Source organism: Terrapene carolina, unplaced genomic scaffold (genome assembly GCF_002925995.2).
Source record: "Terrapene carolina triunguis isolate 2854851 unplaced genomic scaffold, T_m_triunguis-2.0 Scaffold42, whole genome shotgun sequence".
In the NCBI taxonomy this organism is placed as follows: Eukaryota; Metazoa; Chordata; order Testudines; family Emydidae; genus Terrapene; species Terrapene triunguis.
Genome location: NW_020664393.1, coordinates 16,551,741 through 16,568,964, shown reverse-complemented (window position 1 = coordinate 16,568,964; position 17,224 = coordinate 16,551,741).

Below are 17,224 nucleotides of genomic sequence, written 5' to 3'. Positions count from 1 at the left end.
GGCGCTGGCCATGCCGCCCCTAAAAATGTGCCGCCCCAAGCACCAGCTTGTTTTGCTGGTGCCTAGAGCCAGCCCTGCATGTCCCTGGGACTTTCAGGTTTCTGAACTCCCAGCAAACTGAGTCCAGACCCTGGTGAAATCAATGCACCATCTCCTTTGCCTTATGTCACTCCCTTTTCCCAGGAAGCCCTGGATGTACATTTCTTCCCACTAACATCCTGGTGACTCATCCTCTGCCCTCCCACTGGCCCTCTCATGTTTAAGTGTTGCTGACAAAGAGAATTCTTCCCCCTCATGGGAATGGTTGGCTAGCCTGATCCTCCCATCTTCAGACTAGCTGGATCAACTGGTTAGTCTACGCGCTCTCAAGCCTCTATGGGAGTTGGGAAGTGGGGCTGCTCTCCCCTTTTAGTATAGTAGGAAGCTCGTCAGGGGAGTGAGCTCCCTGCCTATCTATTTCTCTGTTCTGTAACACTGGGGCAGGAAACACTTGTGCAACTAATGAGATTCTGTGATCTGAGATGCACCAAATTGCCCTGTAGTAGAGGGTTATCAGTAGTAACACCTTGTTCCAAACTATAAGGCACTTTGGGGTGTCTGAAGCCACAGACCAAGTTAATTAGTGGGAAAAGAACTGTTTCCTACTTGTATTAGCCACCCAACCTGTCTGCACCCCCTTAAGAAGTGTAGCAGCAGGCATGCTCCCCTGTGTGCCAGCAGACTCGTGAGACCCCACTCCACCCTTGTGCAGACTGGTCTCCTAATAGCACAAATGTGACGTAAATGTGCGCCTTTAGTGAAGACATGGTTGGCCTTTATTTGGGTTTGCAATTCTTGGAAACTATTTCATCTTTTTTAAGCACTTAAGCCTAACTACCCGGTGGTGCTCCCAGGCAGGATGAGTCTGTGAAGTTACCACTAGCTCTTTGCGGGTGATGAACATATTAGAATACAAATGCCAGAAAATCTGCAGACTTTTCAGATATCACTACTTAGAACAATTGTGGGCTGGAAAAAAAAGGCCAAGGGTATTAGAATATTTTCTTCTTTCTTCTTCTTTTAACAGGGATAACTTTTGTTAAAAATATGTGCTGATAAGTGCACCAAGTTACTAAGGATACTTATTTGAACCTTTAGTATCCAACGTATTCATAAGGAGCCAACAGAAAAAGCTATAGAATCAAAGCCCACTGAAGTACTATTATTTGCAATACTGTCATCACAGGTGGGTTTAGCAGAAGTTAATCTTTTTGTTACTTTAAAAAATATTTATGGCTCATACTTTGTCTCATGCTATTTAGAGGGGCAACATTTTTGAGCTATTTTTGCTGGTTTCATTTCAAATATAAAGATGTTCACTGAAGTAGAGAGCATAGCAGAGATCAGGTTGTGAAATGCTTGGGCAGCTTCACAGCTTCTGCATCCAGATTCCAGTGATTTTTGCCATATTTTATATAGCAGCTGCAGGCTCCAAGCCCCCCATTGTCATGGAAAAATAAAGGCCTCATTTAACTGCTGGTGGAGCTCTAGAGTGTGATGTGTGTTTGTTAGTCTAAGGCATCTATTCTTTGTGTCAGCTACTAACTCCAGACACCACTGAGCATCTCCTATCCCCTGCTAAGCTATGTGTGGCAGCAGGTCATTGCTATAGTCTGTCATCCAACAAAAGAGAAAGGGGGCAAGGGAAATATTTGTGTACAGCAGGGACTAAGTGACAGGGGGAAAAAACCTTTCTGTTGTGACTGAAAGGCTAAGTGATTAGCATATGACTGCTGCTGGCCCTTTAACCACTGGAAGGATAAGAAAGATTAACTGTCAGCAAGGTTCTGAACTATGTAATCTGACCAAACTGTGCTGAGAGGATGCTGATTTTAGTTACCAGGCCCACATTATGCACAATTCCCTTATCATCAGGAGATATACAAAGTATACAGTGAATCAGGCAGCATTGACCTACAGCGTGTGAGCAGCACTATTGTAACCATGGCTACCTTGTGACAGAGCAGCTTGACAGACAACACATCCCACCAATTCTTCCCTTTACATGAACATGTTTCCCATTTGTGAGATTATTACATGCAATTTTCTATCTTAGATAATGACCTGGCAGCTCCAGTCTCCCAGAGAGACCCGCTCATTTTAACTTCCTGCAGACCACCTGTAACCTCCACAACCTCCTTGTCTGCAGCTGCCTATGATTATGGAGAGAGACTTGTTTCTGCTACATTTAGGGCTGAAACAAGCCAGCCATTACATAGTCTGTCCTAGCTTGAATAAACCAGAAACAAAATCCTGAGATTTCACAGCCATGATCTTACTGCATAGAAGACATTAAGGGGGAGGGAGGAGAGAGGGGAGGGAAGTGGGGGAAGGCAGGGAATTAGGCAAATCAGACAGTTTTTGGAAGATATGTAGATCCAAAAATTAAAGTTTTTGGTTGTGTTTGTAACATTTGTTTGCTGTTTTTAACAGAAAACATATTTTGGTCTGATTTGCCTCTTACACTGGTTGAAATAAGGAGTAATTCTGTTAGAATCAATTATTTGATTTGGTATAAAACCAATGTGAGAGGAGAATGAGGTCATTTACATTTGGTTTTGTAGGTTATCCTTGGTGGAACTAGTACACTTCTGATGGTGTTAGTGTGTGCGCATTGTGCGTGTATTTATGTAGTTATAATTAAAGCTTTTTCTGTCTACAAATTTTCATGGGACAGGAAAACTGTTTCATGTCCAGCTCAAGCACTTTAGTATTTTCAACACCACATGCTACCAAAATAAAGGATATTTGTACATGATATGCTTCCTAAATATTGCAGCATTGTTATGTGTGGCAGACCAGTTGTCACAGGAGACATGCTTCCTAAAGAGTGGGTTAGAGCTATTGGGCCAGACCGTGGACTATAGGAACTTCTGGAGAGCTATTAGAGAGACCCACAGGCTCCCGCGCAGCTTCCCGCAGCTCCCATTGGCGGGAACGGCAAACCGCTGCCACTGGGAGCTGCGAGCGGCCATACCTGTGGACACTCCAGGTAAACAAAGCATCTCATGGCCCACCAGGGGCTTACCCTGAACAAGCCGCGAACCAAGTTTGGGACCCATTCATCTAGCCCAATATCCTGTCCTCCAATAGTGGCCAATGCCAGGTGCTTCAGGGGGAATGAACAGACCAGGCAAACATTGAGTCATTCATCCCCTGTTGTCCACTTCCAGCTTCTGGCAGTCAAAAGCTAGGTACACCCAGAGCACTGGGTTGCATCCCTGACCATCTTAACTAATAGCCATCGGTGGACCTATCCTCCATGAGTTTATCTGATTCTTTTTTGAATGCCATTATAGTTTTGGCCTTTCCAACATCCCCTGGCAATGAGTTCCACAGGTTGACTGTGTATTGTGTGAAATACTTCCTTTAATTTGTTTTAAACCTGCTGCCTATTAATTTCATTGGGTGACCCCTGATTCTTGTGTTATGCGAAGGAATAAATAACACTTCCCTATTCACTTTTTCCACACCATTCATGATTTTATAGATCTCTATCATATTCCATTTAGTCTTCACTTTTCCAAGCTGAACAGTCCCAGTGTTTTTAATCTCTCCTCATATGGAAGCATTTCCATGCCCTTAATCATTTTTGTTGCTCTTCTTTGTACTTTTTCAATTTATAATATACCTTTTTGAGATGGGGTGACCAGAACTGCACATAGTATTCAAGGGGTGGGCATATCATGGATTTATATAGTGGCATTATGATATTTTCTGTCTTATCTATCCTTTTCCTAATGGTTCCTAACCTTCTGTTGACTTTTTTGACTGCTGCTCCACATTGAGATGATTTTTCAGTGAACTATCCACAATGATTCCAAGCTCTCTTTCTTGAGTGGCAACAGCTAATTTAGACCCTATCATTTTGTATGTGTAGTTGGGATTATGTTTTCCAATGTGTATTACATTGCACTTATCAACATTGAATTTCATCTGCCATTTTGTTGCCTAGTCACCAGTTTTAATGCTTTCAACTTAACAATTGTGAGTAATTTTGTATCATCTGCAAATTTTGCCACCTCACTGTTAACCCCTTTTTCCAGGTCATTTATGAATATGTTGAACAGCACTAGTTCCAGTACAGATCCCTTGGGGACATCACTATTTACCTCTGTCCATTCTGACCATTTATTCCTACCCTTTGTTTCCTGTCTTTTAACCAGTTACTGATCCATGAGAGGACCTTCCCTCTTATCCCATGACTACTTAATTTTGCTCAAGAGACTTTGGTGAGGAATCTTGTCAAAGGCTTTCTGAAAGTCTAAGTACACTATATCCACTGGATCACCCTGGTCCACATGTTTTTTGTTCCCCTCAAAGAATTCTAATAGATTGATGATGCTTGATTACCTTTACAAAATCTGTGTTAACTCTTCCTGTACAAATCATGTTCATCTATGTGTCTGATAATAATCCAGCTACTTCTTCTGCAGATATAAATTTCCCAAATCTAAAACTGAGCAAAGCGAATAGTGGTGGTGAAGGCTCACACATGGTACCAGAGAAAAGCATCTGTAAAACCAATATACTGTAATCCACATTTGCTACATTCATCATAAAAATTGCACAAACAGAGTAGCTTCTCTCAAGTGAGGATGTATGCAGCTGATAAAAGTGACCTTCTTAAAGAATTTTTAGTCTTACATTAGGAAAGTTACAAGGCTCTATGCTACAGAGTAGTTATGAAATGTGTGCTAAGTGGTCTAGAGGCTAAAGCTTAGGGTTAACAATCCAATAAAGTGGGTTCTATTCTTGGCTCTGCCAATGATGTGCTGGGTGAGCCTGGGCAAATCTCTTCCCCTTATTCTACTCCTGATTGCCCTGCCAGCCTTTGTGTGTCTTTACTCTATAACAGGGATCGGCAACCTTTGGCATGCGACCCGCCAGTGTAAGCACCCTGGCAGGCCGGGCCGGTTTGTTTACCTGCCTCCTCCACAGGTTCAGCTGATCGCAGCTCCCACTGGCTGCGGTTCACCGCTCCAGGCCAATGGGGGCTGCGGGAAGCGGCGTGGGCTGAGGGATGTGCTGCCCGCCGCTTCCCGCAGCCCACATTTGCCTGGAGCGGCGAACCATGGCCAGTGGGAGCTGCGATCGGCCGAACCTGTGGACGCTGCAAGTAAACAAACCGGCCCGGCCCGCTAGGGTGCTTACCCTGGTGGGTCTCATGCCCAAGGTTGCCAATCCCTGCTCTATAGATTGTGAGCTGTTCAGGGTAGGAATGTTCTTACTATGTGTTTGTGCAACACCTACTACAGTAGGGCTCCAATCTCAGTTGGGGCCTCTAAGTCCTACAGAAATACAATTTAATCAATAATAAGAATGAGAAGAAGAGAAACTGGCAGGTAGAGCTATTCAGGTGACCTTACTGTTGTAGCTGCATTTTTTTTGCTGCTGTTTCCACAAACTTTACTGAAATTACTATTACTAAACTGAAGTGCCATTTTAACGTAACATTTATTAGATTTCTAAAGTGTGATTTTCAAATCTACAGTGTTATTTATTTTTTTCCTTCCAATTCACTGATAATTTCTCAAGTTTAATAATATTTTGTTCTGTCTTTCTTCACTATAAACACTTTCTCAAATAGGTGACTTTCAACGTAATACAGCCTGTATTCTAACTGGAAACTTTACCTCTGCTATTAATCTTATGCAGAACCTTCCAGATTCTCTGCATGTTACCAAGAATTTCTAGTGCACGTTCTGTTATGGCATTAATTGCATTTTTCCTTTCAAATATGGATTTATTTTTGACTTGGGAACAGCCAGATGCCTTCATGACAGAATCAGGTAACGCCTCATGGCAGTTAAACATGGCAATTTCTCTAGACAGATTGATTTCTCTCCTTTCACAGGTGTAATTTTCACAACAGCTTTATACCCTAGAACCAATACTAGGATCCCATACTACAAGAAAAACAGCGAACACCAGTCTTACGATTCTTCAGAGGTCCTGACTCCTTCCATGGATAAAACACACAAGCTAAATTTGGCTACTATTTTCTACTTATTTCATTGGTGTTTATTGATTATCCTTCCTCTGCTCACACGCACCCCTAAGTATAGAGTGTAGTCAATAGATTTCACAGCTCTGTAAGAAAACAAAGCCACACATCAATAGCAGTATCCTCAAATGTAAGAGTCTGCCGTCCCAGTATAAAGGTAAGATACCTCTCAAGAGCATATGCCACATTTCCTTGAGCCTCTGGGAATGAAACCATTAGAATACATTTTCTCCATATAATTCACAGCAAAGAGCAATCACACTAAGAAGGTGTGAAGTATTTACTGTAGTTCTAAAACTTCAAAGAAATAAGGTGAAAGTCTAAGCTCACACAACTTTTATTCCATGCTTCTTAGAACCTATAATTGGCTTGTGAACAAATAGCATTTTCTTGCTAACTTTTTCGAGCCAGTCTTTGTAAATGATTCTGTCTCTCTTCCATGCCCAAAATAGTGGCTGACTTCAGTGAGAGTTCTGACATATTAAGAAAAACAAGATTGGGTTTGATATTTGAAAGGATGTCAGAGCCATTTTTATTTTATTTTTTACAGTAAGCAACTGATTTGCAGAACAAAGCTTTAATACACAACCTGATTACACCTCTATAGTTGCATTGATTTCAATGGAGTTACTCTTGTCTCTTTAAACTAGTGTAACTGGAAGGAGAATCAGGCCCGATGTATGTAAAGGACACCGTGCTTATTGCTCTTAATGAGTTTAATTGCTCTGAACTTGCAAGTTAATGCACTTTTAAGCAAAAAAGCATTCTACATGCATTCCAGGCTGACATATTCTGAGATGTACTATATAATTGCAAGATTTGCTAACAAGACATTTTTTAAGAACTGCGATGAAAAATTTAAACTCAGGTAATCATAGTGTTTTAGGTAATGTGACTTCATTTGAGCCTCTAGAATAAAGCAAAGCCCTGGTCCTAATTTTGCAGATTGGTTTTAGATCCCTGAAAATTAGTACTTAAATTTCATTCAAATGTATAAATCACTAGATATCTCTGCTCAGTTTTAACTTAACATACCAGATGAAAACAAGGGAAATGGTATACAGCTAACAACTATACTGTGATTTATTGTGCATAGAATATCAGGGTTGAAAGGGACCTCAGGAGGTCATCTAGTCTAACCCTCTGCTCAAGGTAGGACCAATCCCCAGACAGATTTTTACCCCAGTTCCCTAAATGGCACCCTCAAGGATTGAACTCACAACTCTGGGTTTAGCAGGCAAATGCTCAAACCACTGAGCTATCCCGCCCTTCCTCCCAATATAGGATAGCTGTAATTTAACATTAGCACGCAATCATATTTGAATAACAAATTTCAACATGTGAATTGGATGTTCGTGTGATGACCGGATGCAAGCTGAGTACTATAGTTTGAGAGCAGTGGTGACTTAATAACAGATCACTGTGACTGCAAAAATGATAGCCAAAAGCACATCTCTTTGAAAACCCCTGGGAACATTATCACTAGTACAAATGACCCTCTAAGGACATATATATATTTTTACAGTATTTTATTGATGTTCTTCTATTTTATATTGTTTTCTAGGTATTGAAATAAACTGAGCAATAAGCACTTAAATGTCCAGCATGTTGTTTTGTGGGGTCAACATTAATAAAATTATATCTTGTATGTATTATTTTTAACATTATTAATCTTTTTTATCAATTCACTTGAATGTGTATATATAATATATGTGTGTGTGTGTATATATATATATGTTACAACCCTGATAATATGACAGAAAATAAGATGTGGGTATTATGGCCTGTAGGAAACAAAGCCTTTAACTCTCTGACAACAACTACTGACATTTTACAGTACAACTCCTGAGGGCCTTAATGACCATAACGTCAAGTTGAATCTACTATTAATATACCTCACTGGTAAGGAGTGAGTGTTATGATTTTTATCCTGAGTGTGAAGGGCACATAACTCATAAGGATCATGAGCCCAAACTGAGTTATTAAAGGGTTTCCCATAAGCAAAGAAACAGAGTCATTCTTTTCTTGTGACAGCTTCTACTTATGCTAGTGAAACTTTCACAGAGAAAAAAGTGATCTATGCTTAATTTTAAAACTTAGCATTAAGAAGAATATGAAATGAGGTTCAGCTCACGTGGGTAAGTAAAGAATAAGAGCTGTCTGAGCTGCATATTTTCTTAGTTTGGAACATTATATTTTATTAGAAGTAAAATAAATTACCCCCCCATCCCCTTTTTTTTTTTTTAGGAAGGGTCAGAGTTTTGCTACAGGTTAAGGCTTGGTTGATTATTATGAAATATTTATGAATTACACATTGCAGGCAGGTACAGTATCTCAAACCATACCATGCCATCAAACTAAGTTAATGTTCAATATTCATATTGAAAGACAAATATTATTATTGCTGTTACTTTTTCATCTTCCTAATTGTGCAGTAATGTTGTGTTGATCACATAGATAAGTCCTGCAAGTGCTCCTCATATGAAACTTCCACTGAAGTCAATAGGAGCTCTGTGCATATAGTGCCTGTGGGAACTGCTCCTAAAATGGGAAAGGACACTTCTTAGATGAATACATTAAAATATATGGTGCACATGAATTCTTCCACAGCTAAGACCCCCCTCTAAGGAGATTTTAGTCCTTCCGGCGGGAGGGGGGGAGAAACTCAGCACATAAACACGTAGATCAGATAAGCAGGAAAGGGTCAAGGATTTCAAAATCACAAATGACTGTTGGTGCCTCGATTTTTGGGTGCTTAACTTGAGACATGTTAAAGAAGCCTGATTTTCAGAGAGTGCATAATGTGAATGTTCTGAAATTCAGGTCATTTTACGATGTCTCAACTTGGACACCTCAAAATTGAGGCATCTAAAATAACTAGTTACTTTTGAAAAGATTGGCCATGATGTATTTGTCATTTGCAGATATATGGACTTTGATCCACTGTTCATCAAAATAATTTGGTGCCATAATCTGGCTCATAGACAAGTTATACACAGACATAGTACCCCTTTGTAAAAAAAAAACAAGCTGTTCTGAATTGGCTCTTTATTGATACATTTGTTTTTATATTTACATACTAATTCTGAAGCAATCTGAGCTGTGTTCCTACTAGTTCATGTTTACAATACAGAACGGCAGATGAGACACTTATGTGATTGGAAGTATTATTACAATATTGAATATGTAATATGTCAGTAATTCATGGTCTGTTGATAGAATGAATTTAAACAAATGAGTTTGCTTCTTGTATCTGTTTCGACTTTCATTACAAACTGCATAAATTGAAAACTGAAACAAATGAGAAAAATATCTCTTGAGAAGTGGATGACTACTGAAGAAATATTCATGATGTGTGCAGAATAATGAATGTGATTGTACTTTAAATAAGATCGATAGAGGAACTGGTGTCACTAATGCATCTATGGATGTTTTGTTTTCCTCCAGTGATAAAACTAGTGATTTAGATAAACCAAGGCCTGTCATGAGCAATGGCTTATATGCTCCCCTCCTGTGCAAAAACAAGTGCAGAGGAACACATTAATGCAAAATCTCTTTGGCTCCAGTGGAGTCAACAAATTCTGCATTCTTCACGTTTGTCTAAATAGATTGGGAGGATAGGGACCTGATAAAACGGAATGGAGAACCAGGGATCTGGGTTCCCAACCCCACAGGAATGTCAAACTGTGGAGACAAACTCCCTACAGACCCTCTTCCAGCCATGACAGGACTAAGGCTAAGGGCCTTCAGCCACTATTGATTTCATTTGGAGTCATGGATACTCAGCAGTTCTGCAAATCAATCCCCTTGTATTTTAATTCATCAATAGTTAAATATTCTTTCAGTAGCCTCATATACTACCAGAGACTTACCTTGCCATCTCTTTTATTTTAGTTGTTGGGTGTTTGCTTTTTTGCAAAGATTTTCCCCTTCAATTAATACTATAACCTGCCAGTATTGAGACATCATACAGCCTTGTGTAGAATTATAAGTGTATACTAACCTAGGAAAGTGGACCTTAATGCTAAGTGTTTCATGCTTTTAGTATCTGGCAGTTCAGTTACTGTAATGTCAAAAACTGATGAATTTTGTAGCACTGGGAGAACTAAAGCAAGTAGTGGATATCTCAGAATCTATACATCTCTATTTTGTTTATTGTTAAAGGGCAACAACTGGTGACAGTTTTGTTAGCTAACCACATAATAACTTTGGAGATTCCACATGGCACTCTGACAGTAAATTTTTGCTTCCATGTGTTAGAAGGTATCAGCTAACAGAGACCTGAAGAGAGAATTTTCTTTGATGTCCACAGAATAAAACTAAGAAAATAAGAAATAAGAAAAGTCTTGCATGCTAGTCTTCCTTTTGTCACACATCGTTTAATGCATTGTAAATGCTGACAATCTAGCAATGCTGAAATGAAATCTAACTATAAACTAAAATCTACCCATAAAAATGCGGCTGCACTGAGAGCCCAGACCACCTATTGCAAGGATTCTTTAAAGCTTCACGTACAGAGCTTAATATTTCATTTTAACTTCCACACTATCCCATGCTGTGATGTTTTCCTTGTTCCTTATGTGCAGGTCATTCTGCATATTTCCCACAGAATTCCCGCAGAGGACCTTTGACATGTTCATGAAGTTACAAAAACATTTGGATGAGCAAGTCTACAAAAATGGATAAACATTCCAAATTCTTACGGAGTAAAATAACATGAAAAGAGCCACCGAAGGAAAGTTGATTACCTTTGTAAGAATGTGTCTTTTCAATTTCCCCATTGTAAATCTTTCTGTGGTGCCCTGATGTGCATGAGTGACATCTTTGAACGGCATTTTCAAAGGTAAATGTTGATATGCTAGTGTAGTACACATGAGGGCCAATGACAATATAAAAGGCATTAGCACATGTTTTTCAGGATGATCTGGTGGCCTAGTCATAATGTATTGGGGCGCCTGGATTCAGCAGCTTGTCTCTGAATGACAAGGACTAGAAGAGCTGCCTTGAGGAACATGTTCAGTCCCTAAAAGATTACAGGTGGAAGGAGTATCTCATACTGTCCAGCAGCAAGGAATGGAAAGGAATCTAGTCGCATATACTTTAAGGCCAGAAAGGACCATCATAATCATCAAGTCTGACCTCCTGCACATTGCAGGCCACAAAACTTTACCGACCTACTCCTGTAACCTCAAGCCATAACCTCTGACTGAGTTACTGAAGTCCTCAAATCTTGATTTAAAGACTTCAAGTTACAGAGAATCCACCATTAATTCTAGTTCAAACCAGCAAGTGACCCATGCTTTAAGTTGCAGAGAAAGGTGACTCCTCTCCCTCCCCCCCGCCCCCCGAGGGTCTCTGCCAATCTTACCTGGGGGGAAATTCTTCCCCAACCTCAATTATAGTGATCAGTTAGATTGAGCATCTGGGCGAGACCCACCAGCCAGACACCTGGGAAAGAATTCTCTGTAGTAACTCAGTGTCCTATCACTGGCCATTGGGGATATTTGCTACTAGCAGTTGCTGATGGGCCATATGCCATTGTAAGCAACCTCATCATACCATCCCCTCCATAAATTTATGAAGCTCAGTGTTGAAACAAGTTAGGTTTTTTTTGCCTCCACTACTCTGCTTTGAAGGCTGTCCCATAACTTCATTCCTCTGATGTTTAGAAACCTCCATCTCATTTCAAGGCAAAACTTGTTGATGGCCTTTTTATATCCATTTGTTCTTGAACCAACACTGGCCCTTAATTTAAATAACTTCTCTCCCTCTCTGGTGTTTGTCCCTCTGGTATATTTATAAACACCAATCACATCTCCCCTCTGCCTTAGTTTTGTTAGGCTAAACAAGCTAAATTCCTTAAATCTTCTCCCATAAGGCAGGTTCTCATTCCTTTGATCTTCCTAGTGGCCCTTCTCTGCACCTGTTCCAGTTTGACTTCTTCTTTCTTAAATGTGACAGAGCAGAATTATACACCATATTCCAGATGAAGTCCCACCAATGCCTTGTATAATGATAATATACTTCCCTATCTCCACTGGAAATACCTTGTCAGATGCATCCTGGGATTGTCTTAGCCTTTTTCATGACCGCATCACATTAGCAGCTCATAGTCATCCTGTGATCAACCAATATACACCGAGGCCCTTCTCTTCTTCTGTCACTTCCAGCTGATAAATCCAGCTGATAATTCTTGTTGTTGGTCCCTAATTTTGTGTCTTCTACAAATTTTGTTAGCACACGCCTACTTTTTGTGCCAAAGCCATTAATGAAAACATTAAATAAAATCGGTCCCAGGACCAATCCTTGAGAAATTCCACTAGTAACTTCCCTCCATCCTGACAGTTCACCTTTGTAGTCTTCCCTTTAACTAGTTCCTTACCAACCTTTCAATTCTCATATTTATCCCCGTCTTTTCCAATTTAACTAATAATTTCCCATACGGAATAGTATCAAATACTTTACTGAAATCCTAAAATCTACTGTATTTCCTTTGTCTAGCAAATCAGTTACTTTCTCAAAGAAAGAGATCAGTTTAGTCTGGCACAATCTACCTTTTCTAAAACCATGTTGTATGTATTACAATTATTGTTTATCTCTATGTCTACAATTACTCTCTCTTTCATAATTTGTTCTAAGATCTTGCATACAATGAAAGTCAAACGAGCTGTATAAACTGTTGTTTCCTGAATCACCTCTTTTGCCTTTCATAAATATAAGTCTATATTTGTAATTCTCCAGTCACAGTGTATGACCCCTGAGTTTATGGATTCATTAAAAATACTTGCTATTGGGCTTGCAATTTCATGTGTCAGTTCCTTTAATACTTTTGGATGGAGATTATCTGCACCCCGCCCCCCCACACACAAACATTTGGTCCTCTTAAGCTATTTTAGTTTGGTTTCCACCTCGGCTATGGCAATTTCTCCTTCCATATCCTAATTTCCATTAGCCACCCTGCCATAGCACCCAAGCGCCTCATTATCTTTACTAAAAACCGAGGCAAAGTATTTATTTAAGTGGTGGGCCATACCGAGATTATCTTTAGTCTCCATCCCATCCTCAGTGTTTAGCAGTCCCACTTCTTCTGTCCTTTTTTATTTTTATTTATATGGCTAAAGAACCTTTTACTATTAGTTAACTTTCTATGAAAGGTCCAGTTATGCTTGGCTTTTGACAGTTCACTTTTTCCCAATGTTTTCTGACCTTCAAGAGGTAGTTTTCCTTGCTGTTCAATCCCTTCTTCCATTCCTTGTAGGCTTTCTGCTTTCCCTTATTAATGTGTTTGAGATGCATGTTCATCCGCTGTGGTCTGCAACCCTTCCCTGCAATATTTTCCCCTCTTGCTTGGGAAGCAGTCATCTCTGAATGTATCTTAAATATGTGCTCTTGAAGGTGAAGAGTGTAAAAGATAGAAACTCTGAGGAAAGACCCAGGTCTCCAACAGAAGGATGTAGGGAATTTTCAAAAAATGTGATTTTATTCAAATTGAGTTGGTAATGAGTTGATATGAGAGTTGTATTAACAGGTACACGCTGTGGGGTTGCCAACCATCTTTGATTCTAAAAGATGATCCTAATCTGAAAGGTATTTTTTTTCCTTTCTGTCATGATGGTGAATAGCGCTGCCCCACAGGAAACTTACAGGAACTTTCCTGTCTATTACAAGCACTCAACTCACCTACCATCACCTTATATTGAAATAAAATGTGAGCTGTTAACTCCTACTATATTGTAATAATCCAAGTAACAATTTCTTTCCTTTCCTAGAAAATTTGCTTGCGTGATGAATGTTTAGTGTGGGGGATATCCTTCCAGAGATTAAAGTTAGTTACATCTTCAAGGTTTTAATTGGCGATATCCTTAAGGGAGCTGGTGATCATGTGACCCAAGCAATACCTCATTATTTCAAATCTAGTCAGCAGGTCTTAATAGTTTTGCATCAGACTGAACTAATGTTACCTCATTTTTGTTCTTATAAATTATTTACAGCAAAACTGAAGTTATGGAAATTTTTATACATGTTTATGAAAAAAATCCCTCATGATTTCAAATGTTCTACTATCTTATTGTATCTTGGCATATATTTATAGGACAATGTGTCACACCTTTCCTCTTGGAAAGTTGATAGCTTTACTCATGACGCTAAGGCAACATATAGTCATTTGGGTAAAACTGATGAAAAGTAAATTACCATTTAAAGTTTGGGATCAACATCAAGTCCGTGCTATTGCATGTTGCTATCTACTTCTATTTCTCCTATGCATGCAGAAAAAATCATTCTATTCCATTGCTACTTGAAGTCTTGCCTGGAGAAATGTGGAATGCTTGGATTCGTACAATCTGTGAATGCTGGAAAATGTGAGAAGCAACACCGTGAATATTAAAAAGGAGAGGAGAGGGAATTCTCCCAGGATAACTATTTAAATTCTTATTTATTTCCTTTTCTTTCCCCCCACCTCATAATTTCTCCTCTCTTCATCCTCCTTCCAAGGCATGGAGGTGATGGGGAGCCTGGCAGTAGATCTTTCTTCTTCCCTATCTCATCAGAAAGGGATCATAGCTCGGCAGGCAACCATTCTATGCCTATGAAGGGAAAAAAGAGAACCATTCTTCTCTTGCTTGCTCTGTGGAAGGGGAAAGTGTTTGTTTATCTTCCCATTTCTACCTCTAAAGAAGGAATGGCCCACAGGTATCTCACAGCTAGGATAACACTTATTAATGTTCCAATAGTTCTCCTACTTCTTAGGCAGATAGGATCTCCAGTCTAAAATTCAGAGGAGTTAATGGATGATTTATGAGTGCAGTCCACTAATTCTGGAGCTGCTGCCTTGAGGCACTTTGGATTATGGGGCCCAGTACTATGATTCATGCTTAATCCATCCTCGGCTTGTGCAGCTAAGGGCAATATTATGTGGGTGAGAATATAATAAGATATTGATCCCCCATTGGTTTGAACTGTTATGATTTACCATAATATCATTAATTGATAATATCACTCTTAAAAGACAAAGCATTCATCTCTAGGCAAAACTGGGGATTTTTGTCTGAGTATTGTTATTTCTACCACCTTATATTTGGACTTAAAAAAAAAAAGAAAATATTTTGAATTTCTGTTTCAGTAACTAAATGAGACAGCTGAAATACTGGGGTTAAGTTACATATTAATTTCCTGAACTCAGTGGCCAGATCTGTAGCAGAAAGGGGGAAGAATTTCATTTTTCCATACTGTTCAGTCAGTTAATATTTTTGACCCCCTACTGCTTTACCTCTACTAAGAGAATCCAAGAGAAATAGACACCTTTTTACATACTCTGTTGCCCTTCTGCTGTATCAGAGTGGCTTCTGTTAATTCATTTATAGTTCAGGAGATAAGAGAATTAAGAATCTGTTTTGTCACCGTACAATACAGTTTAGCCATAATGGCATGATTTCAAATCAAGGTATTGTCTCAGAGCTGTGTCTAAGTATAGAGGAACTATGACTCATTTTAGCACCTAGTAAAGGGACTACTTCAATGAACTTGGTGAACATCATTGCAACTGCCTGTGGTACAGACGTGCCTTAAGCAAATAAACAACATAAGATGACACGCATATCCCAGATAAAGAAATCAGGCCTTGTGGACTGTAGCATTTTTGTCTGAGCAAAAGAAGCAGCCTAATTTCTTAAATGTGGTTGAGCAAATCTTCCAACCAAACCAGAACCATACTCAGATGAGAAATTGGCAACGAGCAATGTAAAGATTAATGCTAAAACCAAAAGTGTATTCAAAGAAATGTGATAGAAACAAAATAGAAATGGGGACGAGACTTCTGTTCAAAGGTTTTAAGTAGCAAAACATTTCCTTTCCCTTAGATATTGAACACAGGTAGCAGGAAATTCTGTGGATCAATCTGCTCTGTTTTCTCATATGAACATTATATGAAACATTCACCAAAGACTGAAGTGGATAAGATCAGACCTGTGGAACAAAAGGGAAGACCAAGACACACAATAAGGGAAATGTGAAAATAGTGCAGGAAATATAGTGATATGGAAGATTTCATTAGTATAAGCAACATAATATCCAAAGAGACTCCCATGAAAATGACTTGTTCAGTCCCTTCAATGTACAGCACACAGTAATGCAAAGAAAGAGACATTCCTGTGGCTCCTTAAAACACAGGGACTGATATTTTCTCTAGTCCTTGTGGCTAGTGAAGGTAAGGGGATAAGTCTTCTTGTACTACTCATCTACCATCATTATGCACCTGTGCTAGGGCCAGACACAAACTGGACCTTGATATGTTGGGGTTCTTATTTGGAACTGTGCAAAATTCTCTGCTCTGACTTTGTGAATATTTTGCAGTACAGTGAATGCCTTCCAGAAGAAAAGATATACATTTTCCAATGACTTCCAACATTACTCATCAATGGAGATGTACGAGTGAGAAAATCCTCCTGTTTTCTTTATTTCTAAGGACGTTTTGTGAATATTAGATAAAATGAAAATAGCTAACTAATCTGCTTATCTGAATCATCTTCCTGTCTGTCTAGTCAGCCTATCCATCTATGGTATTTATAAAGGTGCCTATTACCTTGGTATCAAATTGCATAGCTATATATAGCATTACATTAAATATTATTCAATTATGAAAGAAGGCAGAGTAGTCCAGAGATTTGGTGGTTCCCACCCTTGGGCTGGATGTCTGGAAGTGGAATCTACATTTCCTAGTTTGCCACTAACCTGGTAAATGACCATGGATGAGACACCTCACCTCTCCATGCCTAAGTTTTCTCCTCTGTAAAACAAAGAATGCTACACACATATATTTGTAAAGCGCTTTGAGAGCTATGGATGAAAATGCTGTGTAAGAATTTATATTTATATTTATATTATTTATAAATAAATATTTATAAATAGATTATATTTATTATCAATAACCTATTATTGCCACTGTTGGGATAGCATTCTTTAGTTCTCTTTTATGAAAGAATTCCCAGCATGAATGGAATATTCCCTATTTCCTCCAAAAGAGATTTGCTTGAATTTATTTTAATATACCATTGCTCTATAATTAATCATTGCACTTATTGTTTAGTGCTTGCCTTCATTCAGTGAGTAACACCATTTTTCAGGGAGTTTTCAAAGTTTTCAGGTACAAAAGAAGTAGGATGTATTTTTCTCCTAGGTAGT